This window comes from Sminthopsis crassicaudata, chromosome X (assembly GCF_048593235.1).
Source record: "Sminthopsis crassicaudata isolate SCR6 chromosome X, ASM4859323v1, whole genome shotgun sequence".
In the NCBI taxonomy this organism is placed as follows: domain Eukaryota; kingdom Metazoa; phylum Chordata; class Mammalia; order Dasyuromorphia; family Dasyuridae; genus Sminthopsis; species Sminthopsis crassicaudata.
The window spans coordinates 62,264,131-62,285,357 of record NC_133623.1 but is presented as its reverse complement, the minus strand read 5'-3'; the positions used below and the strand labels follow the sequence as shown (position 1 = coordinate 62,285,357).

Below are 21,227 nucleotides of genomic sequence, written 5' to 3'. Positions count from 1 at the left end.
CTTATTATCCCACTGAGTCATTCCCTTCCTTGTGTCTCATTCTTATTTTTTATTAATTACTTTCTTGTTTTGTACCTCTTTTTCCATTTCAACAATTATACTTTTAAATGAATAGCTTTGTTCAGTTTTTTTATTCCATTTTGCCAAATCTATTCTCTAAGGAATCATATTCTTCAGTCAATTTTCATCCTTCCTTTTCCAATCTGTTGGCTTTTTTCTAAACTGCTAACTTCTTTTTTTTTTCATAATTCTCCTGCATAGTTCTCATTTCTTTTGTACATTTTTTTACTCTTTTCGTTGACTTTTAAAATCCTTTTTGAATTCTTCCAGGAGAATCTTTAGAGCTTGAGATGAATTTTTTATCTCCCATCAAGACTTCACATGTTGGCATTTTGCCACTGTTCTCCACTTCAGAGTTTCTATTCTGATCTTCCCTGTCACTGTATTAGAATTCTATGGTCAGGGGTCTTTTTGCTATTCTTGCTCATTTTTTAAAGTTGAGCTCTGTTCCTAGGGAACAGGAGAAACTGCGCCAAAAATTTTGCAAAAGATAGAGGCCTCTCACTGGCTTTCTACACTCCAATCAGCAGTGCTTCTGACTTTTCCACTACATTGGGTTGGCCTGGCCTAGTCCCAACTGTTATACAGAGGATTCCAGGCTAGGAATTTGACCTCTGACAAGTTGCAGCTCTCCCAACTGAGCTGCTGAACCAGAGGCAAGCTGAGGCAGGATGGAAGAGCCTCGGCTATTAGACTGTACTTTGGCTAAGAGCCTCTCAATAGACCCCCTGCAATGCACCTGTGCTACTTTGTTCTCCTTTTCCCCAGATTTGGCAGATGTTTCCTGAAATCCTTCCAAAATATCCCAAGGTAGAAAACTTTCACTTTTTTTTTTTGGGGGGGGGGTTAATCCAAAATACATTTAGATGCTTAACTTGCTGTTGTTTCTAGATCAAACTAATGAGACCTGAAGAAAATTCCTGGTTAATTTCTGCCATCTTGATCTATATTTTTATTTAATTTGTTAACTATTTCCCAATTCGATATTAAGGTTATTCATTCACCCGTGTTCTAATACCATAGCTTTGACTTAATTGCTCTAAACAATTCTTTAAGATGTTAACTTTCACAGAAAATTCTAATGTACATGGTCAAAAGGGGTTTTCCCATTAAAATTTTCTTAAGTCAATAACATTGCTAATTTTGTACAAGGGAAAAATGCAGGATCGGGGACTTGTTTTTAGAGGAAAGCATAGACCATCTACTTTAAATACTTGGTTTTATACATAAGGAACTAAGAAATTAAGAGTTTAAATGGTTTATCAATGGTCTCACCAAAGCCAAGTAAGTCTGATTTTAATGCAAATCTTCGTGAGTCTTAAATACAGCTTTATATCCTTTATAGAATACTAACTGCACCAGCTTGGTATACTAACTGTGGTTCCTATTGACAAAGCAGTGGAAAAAGACCCAGACCTGAACTCAGGAAGACCTGAATCCAGTCTCAGACATTTACTAGTTATGTGACCCTGAGCAACTCACTTAAGATCATTTCCCCTTATTTCCTTATTTTTAAAATGGGGATAATAACAGCATTTAACTCCAAGATTTGCTGTGAGGTAATACTAAGGTACATATGCTCATGGTACATAGTAATCGTTACGTAAATATTATCAATTATAAAATAATTCCTGTTCTCAAGAAACTTACATTCTACTAAGGAAAATAGTATGTACAGAGAAAAACAATTTGTGAGCTTAAGGACAAGTAGATTTCTGAAGGAATCCTAATGGGAGGAGATAAGAAAAAGCTCTAGGCAATAAGGGGCACCTGAACTAAAAGTAAAGCAAAGTTAGAGAAACAAGAAAGTCAAAATGATTAAGGATGGTATTCCAGGCATGGGGAATGGGAGTGCAGGCAAGAGAATGGCCCTTTGGCTTGTGCAAAGGTATGTAGATGAGATCAATTTGGCCAGAAACTCCAGTCTTTGAGAAGAGGAAGCTCAAAGGTTTGTTTCTCTCCCACATATTAAAATCTGCTGCTTACAATGCTATCCACTAAGTGAATGCACTTAATCAATCTCCCTCCAGGAAACCATCATCTCCATAAAACCAGGTTGCCTGGCACAGGGAGAAGGAGCAAAACAAAATAAGGATCACATGGCCTTTGCTCTAATGGCCCGGAGCAAGATTCCAGGGGGACACTGGTAATGCAGAAGCTATGCTTAAAACCTACTGAAAAGTCCTGAGAGACAGAAAAACACAGGCACCTTCACCTTCAATTGCAGGATCACCTGAGTTCGGTCCAAAAAATCTAGAACTTGTGACCAATACAAACCATGTCAGGATTGGACATCTAGAATTTGGAGGGTCAACAGAGGCCATCTAGTCCAACCGCCTTGTTTACAAAGAAAGAAAATGAGACTCACAGAAAGGGATCGGCCTAATGTCACATAGAGAATCCAACAACTAGATTGGGAAAGGACCTCAGAAACCTAGATCTAGTTGCATCCATTTTATTTTACATAAGGAAAACTAACGCCAATGAAGAAAGGAGAATTGTCCAAGGTGACACAGAGGATCATAGATCTGCAGTTTTAAAGGAACTCAGAGGGCAACTGAAGCCATTCTCCTGCATTTACAGCTGAAGAAAGTGAATCCCAGAGAATCGAAGAAATGTTTAAAGCTTTATAAAAGCTCTTATATTCCATAGTCACAGAAGGAAAGGGGCAGTGGCCATTTCATAATCAATGTTTTCTGCTGAACATTAAAATTAAATCTTTTCAATGACATAGTAATGTCATGGGATTCTTATATAAGCTTGCATATTCCTTCTAAATATATTTTTCCTCCACTGATCCCACAAAGGTCCTTAGGGTGCTTTAAATTACAATAAAATTCATGTGTACAAATCTATACTTAACATCAAAGAAATTTAGAAGTAGAATGACCTTGATATGCATTATTTCATGCCACCAGGAAATAGCAAAACAATATTCAATCCCAGGTCCTCTCACACTAAATCCAATGATTTTGCCATAAGTTGAAACACTGAGTCCATATGCTCCCACAAAAATAATATCTTGAAAATATAGCTCCTTCAAACAATTTGGCTCACATTTCCAACAATCACTTATCCTAGATTGAAATTTACAAATAGGCATTTAAGTAGCACCTACTACATGCCAGGAACTTTATAAATATTTTTTCCATAATTTGGAGAGTCTTACATTACCTGATCTTAACTGATATGAGCAGAACCAAGAGAACATTGTACACAGTAACAACAAGATCGTGCGATGATCAACTGTGATGCACTTGGCTCTTTTCAACAATGATGTGATTCAGGGCAATCCAATAGATGGAAAAAGCCACCTGCATCCAGAAAGAGAACTATGGAGACTGAATGTGAATCTTTGCTTGCTTTTTGCTCCATACTCCTTTTATTTTCTACTTTAATCTGATTTTTCTTGCACAACATGATGATTATGAAAATATATTTAGAAGAATTGCATATGCACATGTTGAACCTATATTAGATTGCTTGCTATCTTGGTGAGGAGGGGGTAGGAAAAACAGAGGAAGAAAATAAGGAATGACAAGATTTTGCAGGGGTAGCCAAGTAGTGCAGTGGATAGAGCACCAGCCCTGAAATCAGGACAACCCAAGTTCAAATCTGGTCTCAGATACTTAACACTTCCTGGCTGTGTGACCCTGGCAAGTCACTTAACCCCAATTGCCTCAAAAAAAAAAAAAAGATTTTGCAAAGGTCAAAGTTGAAGACTATACTTTCATGTATTTGATAGAATAAAACAGTATTTAAAATAAAATTATATATATATATATATATATATATATATATATATATATATATATATATATATATATATATATATTTCATTTGAGAATCACAGCAACTTTGGGAGTAAGGTGCAATTTCATTCCTTACATTATACATGAGGGAGCTAAGGCAGACATAGGACAAGTGATTTATCCAAGGTGACACAGCCACTAAATGTCTTTATCCAAATTTAAATTCAGGTCTTCTAGATTCCAAGATCAGTACTCTGCTCACTTTGGCACCAGCTTATCTACCTCTTCTATAATTTAAAGAAGATGTTTCTGGGTTAAATTAGATTACAAGTCAAAAAGAATCGATAAAGTTTACAATTATACAAAAAAATTACCTATTATCAAGTACTGCACGTATGATTTTAAAGTGCGATCTCTAATGAATACTTGGTATATAAGAAAATTCAGAAGTCTTGTCATCAACAAAGATTACTTTTCTTTGTTTCTTTCACTAGATTTCCAAAGTTTTTAAGACAGTGCCTTGAATATATAGTCGTTTAATGAATGCTTTTTGATTTCACTTGACATCATAACATTAAGAATATCATCTAAAGGTTTTATGGAAATATCCAAGGAATTTTTCATATGGTATCCCAAATGATCCATACAACAACTCTAAGTGTTGTTATTATCTAAATTTTACAAAACATGAAAGCGAGTCAGAGAGATATTAAAGTGACTTGGTCATGGCCATGAAGCTAGGGGGCCCTTTAATTGAGTATTTTGCTCTACAAGTCCAATACTCTACCATCTAATCGAGGTGCTATTAATGAATAAAGTATAGGGAGCTGTTAGTTATTAGATTTATGTGGAGGGCATGGTAAGTCTAGAGGTAAAACACAATAAGCTGTGATTTTATAGCTAAGCTATTAATGCTTTGCTAACTTTAGAAAAGAATTCCCTTTCTCCCCTATATCTCCTCTATATAGTTACTTCAATCAATCTATTGTACCATTCTGCGTTTTTTTACCTCTCTAGAATACTATATATACACCAAAACCAAAATCAGAATGTCCCAAAGGATCCAAGAATTTCAGAAGCCAGCCTCCAACTCTGCCAGTACAGCAGCGGGGTTATAAAATGGCAGAAGCACTGAACCAATTCTTTGAACATTTAGCTTTCTTTTTCTAAATACAGTAATATATTCATAGCTGTTTTTCAAATTCAGCTAAAATGGAAGTTTATAAGGATGAGACCTAGAAAGATATTTCACCTCACAACTGATAGTAGCTAGAAACTCATCTGCCTGGGGAATGAAGTTTGGGGAAGACACAAGAACAGCAATACAACTGAAATGCCATGTATTAATGAGACAACTCAGTTAGTACTAATAATTTAGTATTGAACTCGGACAGTCTCTTGCTCTAGACACATTTATATAAAATATAGTCTGTTTCAATAAAGAATAAATTAGAACACTTAAAACAACTTTCACTCCTGTAAACAATTTATGATTCAGTAGCAAATCCATAATTGAATAAAAGACTTAGAGTATTATGTTAAATTGCATCTGCCTTACATTAAAGAAAGCATATAGTTTGGATAGAATAATAAACTTGCTGAGTAGTTTTTAAATTATCATTAGATGGCAAATGGTTTCTTATCAATGAAGACTTAGTATAAAGGATTTTTTAAAGTCAGATTTTCATCTAATCTAAATAAGTGTAGCATTTAGAATTTTTTCCCTCCATTTCAGATTTCTTAAATTGCATTTTTCTTAACTGATAATGTCTTATTTTTTAAATTACATGCATGATTTTTAAGGAATATTTTAGAGACGACTTTTTAACACATCCTATATGAAAATTAAACTATTTTTATAACAAGAAAATGCCAAAGGAAAAATAATAGATAAAACCAATTGCTTCTGACGATGTATTCTGCATTCTGTCTTATTTGTACCTACATTTCTCTGTTGACAGGAAAGAGGCACGTTTTGTTGCATGTTATATAGCTATTATTGTTTTATTTACAAATTTTTCCATATTAATTCTTTTCATTTTCCTTCTTCTAGTCATTGGGGATTTTGTTCTAATTCTGCTTGATGACATTCTGAAATGGTACATGCAAATTTCTCATGCTTCTCTGAATTCTTCATGCTTCTCAATTCTTCAAACATAGTGAAAATAATTTGCTTTCTTTAACAAGAAATGTTGTTTAGGCATTTGCTAATGGAAGTGAACCCATTGTTTGCTCCTGATTTTCTGCTATTACAATAAATGTTGAATACGTTCACAGATGTTACAAATTTGTCTGTTTTTTTTTTTTTCATCTTATTATATTTTGGCTAAGACAATTGGGGTTAAGTGACGTGACCAGGGTCACACAGCCAGGAAGTGTTAAATGTCTGGCATCACATTTGAACTCAGGTCCTCCTGACTTCAGGGCTGGGTGGCACCACCCAGCTGCCCCCAAATTTGTCTGTTTTTGAAGTCCATAGGTTCATACCTCAGCATGAACCTATTAGTAATATGAAAAGCTAAATTCTCTTTTCTTGTATAGTTTGACATTTTTCACCAGATCAGACACAACATTTCACAGATTTGCTCCTAATACATTAAGAGTATATGGCCCAAAACTCTTGGGATACAACCAATATCTCTCAGGGTTCTGCCCTGTCATAACACACCACAGCCAAAGATAAGTTCAGTTAGTTTTTCCTTAAGATATCCAAACTACAACCAGATTAGCCTTGCAGCAAAGTTTACATGGTATCTCCCAGAAACATCTTTTTAGTAGCCTCCAGCTGTACAAACTTGTCTTTCAGATCACCTAAGCCTTCCCATTTTATTTTATTCCATTTTGTAAGTTTATAGAGTATTACACGAAATATCATATTACTTATAATAAACAATTTCATATTAGTAATAAATTTGAGGATCTTTTCATATGATAAATGATAATTCTCAATTACTCTTTTAAAAATCTATAAGTATGTTTTGACTTCTTATTTAACAAGGGATAATTCTTAGTCTATGTATATCTATCATTTCCCTACATAAGTGAACCATCAGCTTTTACAAATAATACTTAATGCAAAGATTCTGTTTTGCAAATTAGCAATTAAATCATTCCCAAAGTGAGTTTACCAAATAGTGAAGGTTCTCTTCCTGTCCTTACATCCCTAGTCCACTTCATGGTACATGTAAAACTTTTTTATTATTACAAAATATTCTTAATGATTGACATTTAATGAGAGTTCGAAGTCTAATAATGTTATTCTGCCTAAATTCTTACATTTCAAAATATTGCTTCCCTAGTTAATCTAAACTTTTTACTCTACCAAACTAATTTCATTCTCATTTTGCCTACTTAAATTAACCTCTTTACCCTATGATGCATTTATTAATTCTATAAATTAACTACAATAATAGCATTATTTTTATTATATATTGGTTTTAACAATGAGAAGTAAATACTTCTATGGTCATGTAATTTTTTTTTTATTTCTGTAAAAACTAAAAGAAATAAATATGGAGTGATAAGCATTTTGCAAATATTATTTCACTTGATCAAATCAAGTCTGGGAGATAGGTGCTAATTATCATTCCATTTTTTTAAAAAATGAAACAAAGCATGAATGACATAGCCAGAGTTACACAGCAATTAACTATGTGTTGTTGGATTTGAACTCTGGTATTACTGACTCCAGACCTAGCACTCTATCCAATCAGCCACCAAGTTTCCTATCAAAGGAGGTTGGATAATTGGATTCATGAAAATCTTGAGAGTATTATGGGGAATGAACACCACTATATTTTCAGCAATTTAGATTGTTTTGACTAGAATTTCTCATTATTGTTGCTTCTGGGTTTATATACCTATAAACTATACAAGAAGATACAGAATGCTGACTTTTTTTGTGTGATGTATTTTATTTCTTCCTACTTTATGTAAACTATTAATAATCTCCAGTAGTTTCTTTACTATTTATTCATGATTTTATAAGCACACTATTATTTCACCAATATATAAAGAGAAATTATATCACTTGTGGATTATATCTTTATATTTCTTGAAATTCTGGAAAAAATGTGTCATTTTTTTTCAATCATGTGGTTTTCTTGTCAAAAATATTGTAATTGTTTACCATTTCATTCTCTGGTACATTTTACAGAGGAGGAAACCAAAGGAAACAAATTTAAGATACTTATTCATAGTCAAATAGCTAATAAGTATATATGAGTCCAGATTTCAATTCAGCAAGAGGGCTCTTCTTGACTCCAGGCCAAACACTGTATCCACTAAGGCACCCACCTACAAAAGGATTAACATTTCCACAATTATGTCAAATTATAATGGAGAGAAAGAACATAGTTGCTTTGCCCTCATTGTACCTACAATGCATTGATTTTTTTTTAATATTTCTTAGTAACGTCCATTGACGATCAATAGGAGGTAGGGTATAAGAGCAGTACATTGTTGATGTTGTTCAGTAACTAAGTTCTGTCCGCCCCTTCCTGACACCATATGGTGTTTTCTTGGCAAAGACACCACAGTAGTTTTCCATTTCCTCCTGCAGTAAATTCAGGCAAACAAAGGTTAAGTGACTTGCCGAGGACCACACATCCAGTAAGTTTGTGGGGCTAGATTTAACTTCAATTCTTCCCGACTTCAGTTCTAAATTTCTAGCCACTGAGCCAACTACCTGACTCATATAACATTAAATTAAGTGTAAAAGAAATAAGTTCAAGTCAGAGAATTGCAGAATCTCACATTTGAGAGTTAGAGAATTCCTGGGAGGCCTGTTAAACCAACCTAGGTTTGACACTAAAGAACACGTGAACCTAAACATGTTTTTCCACCTCTCTGACTGTTACTTTATCTAAAAGATGGGGATAATATATCCTCTAAGGATCACAGAGTGTTTTGTGAATTTGGAGAGGCTGTTACAAGGACCATTTGAAATGATGCAAGAGAAAGCACTGTAATTAAGTGTTGACTATTAAATTAAAAAAAAAAAAACCTCTCACATTAGAGGAATGAAGATAATTAGTATTGCTTCTTTTTGTGTAAAATGGGGGATTTTTACATTATCTTATATAACATCAGTAATCTTTCTGAAATACATATGTAGGCAAGGAAAGCAGAATATGTCCTAATGTTTGTGTTTGATTCTTAGCTGCTATTTAAGAAATTGTTTATTATGCAGATTTGGCAGTTGAATTTTTTAAGTTATCCAAAGAAAATAAGAGCAAATGATTAAAACACCTAGAAGTCAGAAAGCTTTTTGAGATCAGGACAAGCTTTGCTTTTGTTTTTTCTCCTTTTTAAAAAAATTAATTTATTAATTAAATTTAATTAATTTTTACAAAAATTTTATGCATAAGTAATTTTCCAGCACTGACAATTACAAAAACTTTTGTTTCAACTTTTCCCCTCCTTCCTCCTACCCCTTCCCCCAGATGGCAGGTTGACCAATACATGTTAAATATGTTAAAGTATAAATTAAATACAATATATGTATACATAGGACAGGCTTTGCTAAACACACACACGCACACACATACGCACATACGTGTGTCTTAAAAATAGTTTAAGGCAGATGAACACCTACAAACAGCCATCCTCCAGAAAATGTCTTTTCTAACTTCGGGTAATTGCCCACTGAATCTATGTCAGAGTTCAAAGACCAAAAAATTGTCTCATTTGATGGACTTTGAAGGTTAACAGTAGTAATTTGTGAAAAGCAGCATCTCAGAACTTTTTTCCCATTCTGGCGTGATCTAGTGTTTCACAAAATACTTTACTAGCAAAAATGCATTTCTCAATTCTCCCAAACCTTAAAATATTAAACCAAACTACCTGCCATGTGGGGGAGGGCGTGAGGGGAAGGAGGGGAAAAATTGGAACAGAAAGTTTTGCAATTGTCAATGCTGAAAGATCACCCATGCATATATCTTGTAAATAAAAAGCTATAATAAAAAATAAAAAAAGATATCACAAAAATATTAAACCAAAGGATCCGAAGTGGAAAGAAAGAACAAGATGAAATCTTAAAGAAACTATTAGAGTTAACAAGCAACTGTTTTATCACAGCCCACTCCACATTCAAAGACAAAGGGGGAAGGGGGCAAAGATCAGAGGAAAGCTGACCTTGTCTTGGACAAAATCTTTTAACAGAATCCTATGTCATAAGCAAAGGAAAAATTATGAGACTTTATATTTCCTTTGAAGTTGTTATCTATCTCCAATGAAACTAGAGCACGAGAAAATGGCTTTTAGTTGAGCTGTTTAGGAAGAATCAACTAACTATAATGGTTATCAAACATCAAATTAAGCAAGGGAAAAGAGATCTGGAAAATTTTAATTAAAGGACCAACTATCAAGATTCTACTCACCTCCCGACAAAAGAGGCTTCTGAGGTAACTTCCAAGTCTTAATACTTGTTCCATGATATTATATTTGCTATTTAAAGCATTAAGAACTATAGAATTTGGACTGCTAGGTGGCTCAGTGGATAGAGTACCAGCCCTGAAGTCAGGGGAACCTGAGTTTAAATCTGACCTTAGACACTTAACACTTCTTGGCTGTGTGACCCTGGGCAAGTCACTTAACCCCACTTGCCTCAAGGGGAAAAAAGTTACAAGGTATGAGACACTGTTGAAAAATTGAAGTAACAAGAAGCATCAACTACAGGAACCATGATGCAACAAAGGCAAAATAAAACCAAAAAAAGAACACATATTTTACACTAACAATTACTGTGGCCTAGAATACTGAAGGAAGTCTTCATGTAGGAGGAGGCACTTGAGCTGGACCTCAAACAACAGTCAAAATTGCATTTAATGGAGTAGAAATAGCAGGGCACAGGAACCCTGTGAGCAAAGGTATCAAAATGGGATAGAATACAATTTTGAGGGGGGTGGAGGCTACGAATGAGTCCACCAGTGAGTAGATAGGGCAGACTAGAGAAGTTTATTACAGATGGTGGTGGGAGGTGGGAAAGTACAAATAGAAGTCATTTTGTGGGGCACAGATTCATCATCACCAACTGCAAATCCAGACTCAGTAAACTCCACAAGAGCTTAATTAATGGGAGGGATTGTTCTGTCCAACCCTCCCACCCCCAAGTCTTCCCCCCAACGACACTGACTGAGTTTCCTAATTTCTAACTCATGCCCACAAGGGAGATAAACCTTTCAAAGAGACAGAACAAGCAGACCTAAATGGATAATAAGATTCAAAGTTTATTTTAAAAAATCTGTGCCTGAGAATATGGCAATACTGTGTATGTATCATTTGACAGAGAGGCAAAAGGAAATATATTCAGGAGCAATAAACCTTAACTTAAATAAATAGCATTAAATCTTATAACAAAATTACAGACAAGTAATTCAAGCACTCTCAAGGGTCTTACATCATTCAAGGAAAACATCTTCCAATTATCATCAAAAGCTATCTCCAGTTTTCACAGCTCATCCCTAATAGGCTGCTTGAGAATGTCAAATGTATGGCTCAGGTATTTATATCTAATCTTCTGTAACCAGATCCTCCGGGTAATGACAAGCAATTGGAAGAACAAGATGGATACTTAAGGTATTTCATTCCAAGGACTCGGTATTCATGGCGTTGATCCCACAGCTCCCAGGGGAGAGGGAAACGACAACCAAATCTTTGTAATAAAATGATCTTTTCCTTTATTAATCACTGGTGATTAAAAATCACCTCATCGGAAGTAAATCTTCAACAACAGCTGGGAGGGACCCTGAATTATTCTCTCCTGATGGGGTTTTCTGAGAACTTCTGTATCAAGTATTATCAAGAAAGAGGCTCATTCACCAGTTCTACAAGTGGTCTATAAGCATTTATTAAGCATCTACTATGTTCAAGGACTTAAAGTAGACACCGGGGGTACAGGTACAAAGACTGAAACACCCTGACTTGCAAGTCAAAGAATATAGTCGGAGTTACACTGAATAAAGTGCCAGGCCAAGAATCAGGAATATTCAACTTTTTAATCTGAAATCTAGCCTCAGACACAGAGCGGCTCTATGACCACACACAAGTTCTTTAACTTGGTTTTCCTCATTTTCCTCATCTGTAAAACAAGATAGAAAAAGTAATGACAAAGCACTCCATTATTTTTACTAAGAAATCCCCACATTAGGTCACAGAGACTGAAAATAACTAAAAAAAGCTTGAGAATCTCACATTCTAATGGGAACAATAACAAGTAAGTCTATCATTAAAAACAAAATAAATAAAATAAATTTTAAAAATTAGAACTCAGAATAATACAAAGTAGCTTCTGATAGAGAGCAATAACATATAGGATGACCATACAGAATATGGGGCCAGGACAAAGGAGACTTTATGAGATCGAGATGAGCAAGCTCACTTTAACACTTGTGGGAATACACAAGGAAGATGATTTTTATTGCCATTGGATTGATCCAGTACCTGCTCTTTAGACCACATTATAAACCAGAATTTCTTAAAATTTTTAACACTATTGATCTGTTTTCTCCTATAATTTTTTAAATTTATATAATATATATAGGTATATAAAATAATATCTATATACAGGTGTATATATGTATATACACCTATATATGTATGTGTGTATATAGATATATCTGGATATATAAATATATAAAATATTTACTAATAATGATTAATAATTTGATGATTCCACATTCAGTTACACAAACCTATATGTGGTTGTGACCCTCAGTTTAAGATGCTTTAACCTAGCCATATTGTAAATCATGATGCTTTGGTCCAATGGGACATCTCCATCAACTGTTATGGGAAATTTTTTTTCTTCCTATTCATTCTGTTCTTCAAGAGGATATTAAGGATTTCCAGGGCTAAAGATGATATTACTAGTGATATACACAGTATTTTTTGAACAAAAGACAATTTACATGTATACCTTCTCACATCCCCATGTGCCATATTTATAGGGGATTTATAGGGGATTACAACTTTGATAATATTTTCTTGCTTCTGCACAAGATTCTATTTAGATTCTCATTTTCCTGAGAAGTATATATGCAGTACCAGAGTAAAGTCAACCAATACTTATTTGTTTTTTTTACATCTCAAAAAAGTGATCTGCTGAATTTTATTAAGATTACCCCAAGGGAAGTAAGTCTGTTTCTTAGCCTGGAAATAGTATATTTCCTATTTTTCTTTTTTTCCCTATTTAAAAAAATATATTTATTTAATTATTTTTTACAAAAATTTTATGGATAGCTAATTTTCCATCATTGACAACTGCAAAACCTTTTGTTTCAACTTTTCCCCTTCTTCCCCCTTCCCTCAGATGGCAGGTAGACCAATACATGGTAAATATGTTAAAGTATAAGTTAAATACAATATATGCATACATGTCCATACAGTTATTTTGCTGTAAAAAATGAATCGGATTTTGAAATAGTGTACAATTAGCCTGTGAAGGAAATCAGAAATGCAGGCGGACAAAAATATAGGGATTGGGAATTCTATGTAGTGTCAACCAATACTTATTAAGCAAATAGTAAATGCACATGTGCATTTATTTACTTATATATGTTTATTTAACTGCTTATGATTTTTGTCTTAATAGCTGAGTTAAATCAAGAAATTATAGAACAGCGTTTATTAAAAATTGCAATTTCCATGATCTTTCTATAAACTATAAACTTCCTATAGGAGTAAATTTCACTAAGGTAAAGTCTAAGTCCATTTTCTCTTTAATTATGGGAAAAAACATCCAGATTATCTCCTGAAACAGATTTACCCTTTTCTTTGCTGTCTATAAAAGAATCATAGGATTTAGAACCTGAAGACCATCTAGTCTAAACCCTTTATTGTGTTTAAAAAACCATTCTGAGATGAGAGAAAAGATATATTTGCCCCAAGGTAAAAATCTTGAAATCCATCAATGAATCAATAAGTATTTAGTGCCTGTTGCTGGAGATAGAAAGAAAAAATGGTAAAGTCAGTTGCAGAGCTCTTCCCATATCTCTATTATTTGAAGGTGCCTCAGAGGCTATTTAACTTAATCCTAATTTTACAAAATATTAAGCTTCAGAAAATCAATTGTCATGCACAAAGAAAGACGATTAGTGAATGGAAGAATCAGAATATTAAGACAAATCCTAGGACATCAAACTCTGCAGGAAAAGATCATTATATTCATTATAGCATGCTACTTCTCCAAGTCCTCTGACCCAAAATCCAGTGCAGCACACATTACAAGAGATTTGATCCTAAACAATTTGCTGGGGGCTCACATACTGTTTTATCTCATAGAATATCACAAATACTGTAGAATAACAGAAACAAGAATACCTCACATTTATATAGCCCTTTAATATATAGCCCATCATTACAGGTTTCTGAATTATGAGCTATTATTGTACCCATTTTACAAATGATAAAACTGAAACTGAGGATTGTATAATTTACTGAGAATCACATAATCTATATGCTAGCTATTATGTGTCAAGAGCAGGACTGGAATCCTGACCTTCTTGATTCCTATTCTATTCACTATCCGCAAAATTTCATCAGCACTCTGTCATTAGAAAAAAAAGGAAAAAAAAAAAAAAGGAAACTTACACTTTGACCAGTGAGAAGAAGGAACAAAAGCTCTCCTTCTGAAGGGGACTAATATCTCTACCATTATGGAGTAATGGAGTGCTTTAACACCAGAGAGAAATAATACAGTCTTAAAATGAATCCAAAGTCATAAAAATTGGATGTTCCAGCTTTATTGATTTTCAATTTGTTGGCACTATGGACCAGATACACACAACTAGAAGTAAGCCGGACTTTGCAAAACACCTCTGAGGATCACTACAATATATGTAGGCAAACAAACACATATATACAGCAATACAAATAGTCATAGAAATAAGTTTAATGGAAACAAAATATATGGGTTGACTGGGTCAGCTTCTCTCCTTATTCATTAAACAGTTATACAGGCAGCTGCAATAGAACACAACGAACATGTCCCTCTGGTGTCAGAAAGCTTTGGTTTGAATCCCAGAAATACCGCCTCCTAGCTATACATCCATAGACAAATTTACTCTGTTTTCTGAGCCTCATGTTCTAGAATTTTAAAATGGGAAAAATAAAATGTTCACTCACCACATGAAAAGACTGCTGTTAGAAAAAATTTCTATCTATCTACATACACGGATAAATGTAAAAATGTATGTATATAAATACACATATACATATGTGTATGTTTATAAATACACATATACATACATGTATGTTTATATATATAATGTATGCATTACAAACATGAATACATATACACTTACATTTGTATATGTATGCATGTATGTATATATATTATATATATAAAGTTCTTTTGTACAATTTTAAAATTTCTTTTTAAAACTTTGGGTTACAGATTCTCTCCATTCTTCTCTTTACACATGGAATTCATGCCTAGTAGGGGTATTGTTAGCTCAAAGGATATGCATGATTTTATGTGACACTTTGGGCATAGTTCGTATGTTTTGATCATTTATCAATTGATGAATGGAGCTAATTTTTTATAAATTTAACTCAGTTCCCTATACATTTCATATGTGAAACCTACATCAGAGAACCTTGCTTCAAAAGTTTTTTTTTTCAAATTACTATTACTAATTGTTGCACACTACCTATTTACTCTATTTTCTATCACCTTTCGTTCTATTCTCGTCCCAAAAGTGTTTGCAGCAAACTAATCCTTTTTTCCAATATGCCTTCTATTCTATCTTTATTGCACTGCCACTTTATTGCAGGATAAGATAGATTTTTATAACCATATCGTGTGTTTGTTATTTCCTCTTTAAGCCAATTCTGATGAGAATAACATGCAATCATTTGCCCACTCCCTCTTCCCCCTTGAATGTAAAAGCTTTTTCTTGCCTTTTTATGGCAGATAATTTGCAACATTCCACCTCTACCTTTTTTTTTCTCCCAGTTTATCTCTCACTCCTTAATTTCATTTAAAATATTATTCATTCATATTAAATTCAAACTAATGCTCTCTATTTATACTTCTTTTAACTACCCAAATAATAAGAAAGGCCTTATGAGTATGTAGGAATGTACATACATCAACCTTATTAAGTCACTTATGATTTTTCCCTTTCCTGAATACCTCCTTATACTTCTCCTGAATCCTATATTTAAAATCAAATTTTCTATTCAACTCTGGGCTTTTCACCACTAATAATTGAAAGTTTTCTATTTAATTGAATGTCCACCTTTTCCCCTAAAGGGATTATACTGTTTTACTGAATTGATGATTCTCAGTTGTAATCAAAGCTCCATCAATCTCTGAAATATAATATTCCACGTGATCAGATACCTTAATGTAGAAAAGGCTTAATCTTATGTTATCCCAATTGTAGGTACACTATATTTGAAAAAAAAAATTTCTGGATGCTTGCAATATTTTTCCTTGAACTGGAAGTCCTGAGGTATAATATTTCTGGGAATTCTCATCTTCTAATCTAATTCAAAAAGTTGTCAGTGGATTTTTTTTTCAATTTCTATTTTACCCTGTGGTTCTAGACTATCAGGGCACTTTTCCTTGATAAATCCTAGAAAGACAATGTCTAGGCTCTTTATTGGATCATGGCTATGAAGTAGATTAATATTTTTTAAATTACCTTTTCTGAATCTATTTAACAGATTAGTTATTTTTCCAATGAGATATTTCACATCGTTTACTTTTTCATTCTTTTCATATTGTATTTCTCATGAACTCATTATTCTTCCATTTACTCAATTATAATTTTTAAGGAATTATTTTCTTCAGAGAACTTTTGTATTTCCTTTCCCACTTGTTCAATTTTGCATTTTAAGATATTCTCCTCATTAACCTTCTGAATATATTTTATATTACTCTCATTTATCCTCCAATTCTTTCCTCTACCTCTCTTTCTTGATTTTCAAAATCCATTTTGACCTTCTCTATGGCCTTAGACTAATTCTAATTTTTCTTGGAGGCTTTGGATATAGAAATTTTGACTTTGTTATCTTCTGATTCTGTATTTTCATCTTCCTTTTCATCACACTAACTTTCTACGTTTAGAATCTTTTTTCTGTTGGTTGGCTCTTACAAGGCTTATTCTTCGGTAAATGAGATTTGATTCCATGGTGGAGAGTGCACTGTCCCAAGATTCATGGGTTTTGCGCAGCTTTTTTTCCCAGAGATACTTCTAGAGACCTATACTATGAACCAGTAGCAGAACCTGGATGTATGAGCAACACAGTACTGCTTCACTGCCAACAAAGAGGCCATTGTAATCTCCTTCAGACCAACTTTTCAGCTCCCTTACCTATAGACTAACACCTCCAGAAGCCGCCATTATTGCTGTGGCTACTGCTGCTGCTGACACCTTTATTGATTCAGTGGCTCCCAAAGCCAGCTCCTGTTTGGTGGAATCCAAGCTATATTATCCAAACCTGAGTTACAAGATTCTGGTGCAACAGACTTTTCCTTTTGACCTTGTAAGTTTGTCTTCAACTACTAAATTTTCCACTTTGTCTTTTACTGAGTTGTGATGCTCAAAAATTTATTTAAAGTCTTCATGTAAAGTTATTTAGAAGCAACCTCTAGAGTCCCAGCCATTACTCGGACAACTTGGCTCTGCCTGCAAAAATGTCTTTACTTCTGTGGTTAAAAAGCAATATAAAAATATTGGCTACTCTTCTTATTTCAACTTGTCTCTTGTACTTAGGCTGAGTATCTTCAAAAATCTGAACAGCCATGGTCCTTACATGCACCATGCAAGTGAACCAGAAATATAACCTTTACTAGAAACTTAGCAACAAAAAAAATGTCCATTATAAACTTAGGAATTATCATTTAACAAAAAAAAATGTTAAGTCTCTAGCTTCCTTTGGCTTACTTTCTTTTAAAATAACTAAATATTTTATTAAATACATAACACTGAACATCAGTATAATCAACAAAACATATTTATTACCTTAATTACACTTGAATTAATTCAAAAAGGATAAATTATTGTCATAATTTTCAGCCACTCCCACTACATTCTCATCAAAACTTTTTTTATTTACCCATTCATTATAATTCTTTTCCCTCTTACACAGTCTCTCATTTCACATTCACCGTTTTCATTTTTTAACACTGCATGTATGTTATAAATAGCTTTTTCAGATTTTTTTATTCCTCATACTTATTTGTCTCAATTTCATTAACAAAATTTGTCACAATTTTTTCACCAGTTTCTTGTTTGTTGGATATTTCTAGGTTTTTTCTTCTCAGTTTCATGTAACACCACAATGAAAACCTCCAATACAATAAGCCATTTTTTTTTACTTTTTTATAATATCTTGTAAGGATATTCATTGGATTAAAAGATATGGACTTTTTAAAAACTTTGACCATATATTTGCCCATTCTCCAAAGAAACTCAAAAATATACTGGTACCAGCAATGAATGAATATGCTTGTTTCATCACAAACCCATCACATTGAATTTCTTAGTTTTTAATCATTTCCCTCACTTTGGTGACATACGAAAAGGAAATTCAGAATTATTTTATTTGTATCTTTTAATTATTAAAATTGAATATTTTCAAGTAATGATTAACAATTTGGGTTTCCTTCCTTTTTTGAAAACTTCAAAATAATGGCCAAAAATTTTTAACAAAGTGTTACAATGAAATTATAAAATTTGAAAGTAATACATTCAGAAAAAGGTCAAAAGGCTTTTTATGAACGGATGCAATAACATAAAAACAGCTAGGAGAACAATTTAAATAGTAATAAAAACAGATTAAAATGTGAAATTTGTATTCGTTAAAATTTCAAATGGACACATTGCTTACTTCAACCTCATAGAATATCTAACTTTCTTTAGAACTATTCTCAAACATTGCATTATTCATTCCACAATCTCATGACTCGCCAAATATTCTTTATACATTTGGCTCCACTATTGTTCTACAATGTACAATATTGACAAGAATGAATGAATATAACTATTTCATCACAATTTCCCCAAAACTAAATTTTTCCCTTTAATGGAATGTGATATAAGATGCATATACTTATATATTTATGTGTTGTTTCTCATAGCATGAAACCTTTTTGAGGACAGATATTGTTTAATTGGGACTCATCAAAAAAGATTTTAATGGTGAGAAATACTGAAGAAAAAAGATTACAGGGATAGGAGAAGATAAGATAAATATATCAAGTCATGGAAACAACAAACATGAACTTGGAGAGACTTGTAGACATAGCAGAGGAAACAAAATGATGACATGCTATGGTCCACTGAGTCACAGAATCAGAAACAATGAATAAACAATAAGACTGTATAGTTGTTTTCCCCTTTGGCTCTATAGTGCCGAGATTAGTACCTGATACAAAGCAAGCCTTAAAAAATATTTAGTAAATAATTGACTGCGTTTACAGGAAAATGATTTGTAATTATCTGTTCAAAAATTAGCTGTTTCAAAATGGAGATTTCCTAAAACTATCTACAATATTAGATCAAGAAGTAATAACTGATTTCAATGTATCACTGTTATTTTCCAGCATCATTAAGTAATATTTTCCCAGATTTTTATGTCCTTCCAGGAGGTTTTTGTTGTTTATTTATCTTAATTACTTTGGTTAAGGAATTAAGGATTCTGTATTTCTCTTTGAAAATGAAACGAAGAGAACACCCACTAAAAGAATATTTGCAAGCATTACTTAGGACTACCTCCTACCTTCACATCAAACATTCTTAGATGGAAAGAAAGAACTTCTCCAGCAACCAAAAAAGTATTATGTTAAGATTACTTTAGATGTAATGAAGGAGGTAAACACCTTGGGACAGAACAAAGCGGGTATATAATCAGGAAAGCAGCCAGTTCTCAGCATAAGCGTTCTCTATACATAGACTTCCTACGCTCTTTTCAAATTCTATAATAAATGGTCAGCCCGGTACCTACATACACCTGTATTACTTATCTAAGTATCCAAAGAAATATCAGATGGCTCAGGAGCTGAGCCCCATCTATGGAAATTATTACTCTTTGTTACTTGTATAAAAAACATTAATTCAATAAAAATTTTTAAAAATGGAACTGTGCTTACATTAGCAGATAAATTATTAGAAAGCATATAAATCATTACTTCCTAATGTGACTGCAACAAGATTCAATGCAATTTACAGATAAATATGAGAAATGACTGCTCCTTTTTACTGAATTAAAACTGGCAAAATGTCTATGAAGAGAAATGAAGAGCCTATATTAATTTGCAAACTAAAAGATAAACAATAGTGGGTAGAGATAAATCTCATTTTTTCCCAGGCTTTATTGCAATTTTGTCTGGGTTGGGTTAAAAAATGACCATGAAATTAAAATTTCTGCTTGTGGTCCTTACAGAATGTGAAAAATGGAGATGTTCATCTTTAATTAATGATTAAACCTCTCTAATTAAGAATAATTATGAGAAAGCAACCCTGACTATAAAAATTCTAAATTACAGAGAATTTGGGAAGATGTAAAATTTCCATGTTTTCTTTTTAGTTTCATTAACCTTAATAGTTTTTTATTATTGTAATTAGATGTAGAAATAATTTTCAAAGTGGTCCACATTTTTTCTCCCTCCACCCCTTACTTCCTTCCTCCTAAAGACTGCAAGCAATCTGACATGGATTAGATATATACAATCATTTTTGACTTATTTCTATGAGTCCTACTGTCAAAGAAACATGAAAACTAAAGGGGAAAAAATCACAAGAAAATAATAAAATGTAAAAATAAAAGGCTTCAATCATCATCCAGTCTCTTTACATGAATGACATATCCCATCCCAAGTCGATTGGAATTATCTTATATCACTGTACAGCTGAGAAGAGGTTTCACAGTTGGTCATAATACTCTCTGGCTATTACCGAGTACAATGTCTTCCTCTTTGGGTTGCTTCACTCAGCATCAGTTCATATAAGTGTTTCCAGGCTTGACTGAAATCACCCTGATCATCATTTCTTATAAAACAGTAATATTCCATTAAATTCATATACAATAATATATTCAGCCTTTCCCAACTGATGGACAACCACTCAGGTTCCAATTCCTTGCCACTAAAAAAAGAGCAGCAACAAAATTTTTGCATATGTGGGTCCTTTTCCCACATGATCGCTTTGAAATGCAGACCTAGTACAACACTTAATTAAAGAGTATGCAGAGGTTTATATCTCTATGGGTTATATAGTTCCAAGCGGCTTTCCAGAATGATTGGATCAACTTACAACTTCACCAAAAATGCATCAGCATCCCAGTTTTCCAACATCCACTCCAAAATTTATCATTATCTTTGCCTGTCATTTTCTCCAATCTCAGAGTTGTGAAGTGCCACCTCAGAGTAGCTGTAATATGCATTTCTCTAATCAATAGTTATTT

General features: G+C 33.2%; 1 protein-coding gene across 1 annotated transcript in view; it reads right to left on the bottom strand.

The window, feature by feature from the left end:
* IL1RAPL2 (interleukin 1 receptor accessory protein like 2) overlaps positions 1–21,227 on the bottom strand; it is a 945,856-nt gene that overhangs the window by 629,525 nt on the left and 295,104 nt on the right. The window lies entirely within an intron of this gene.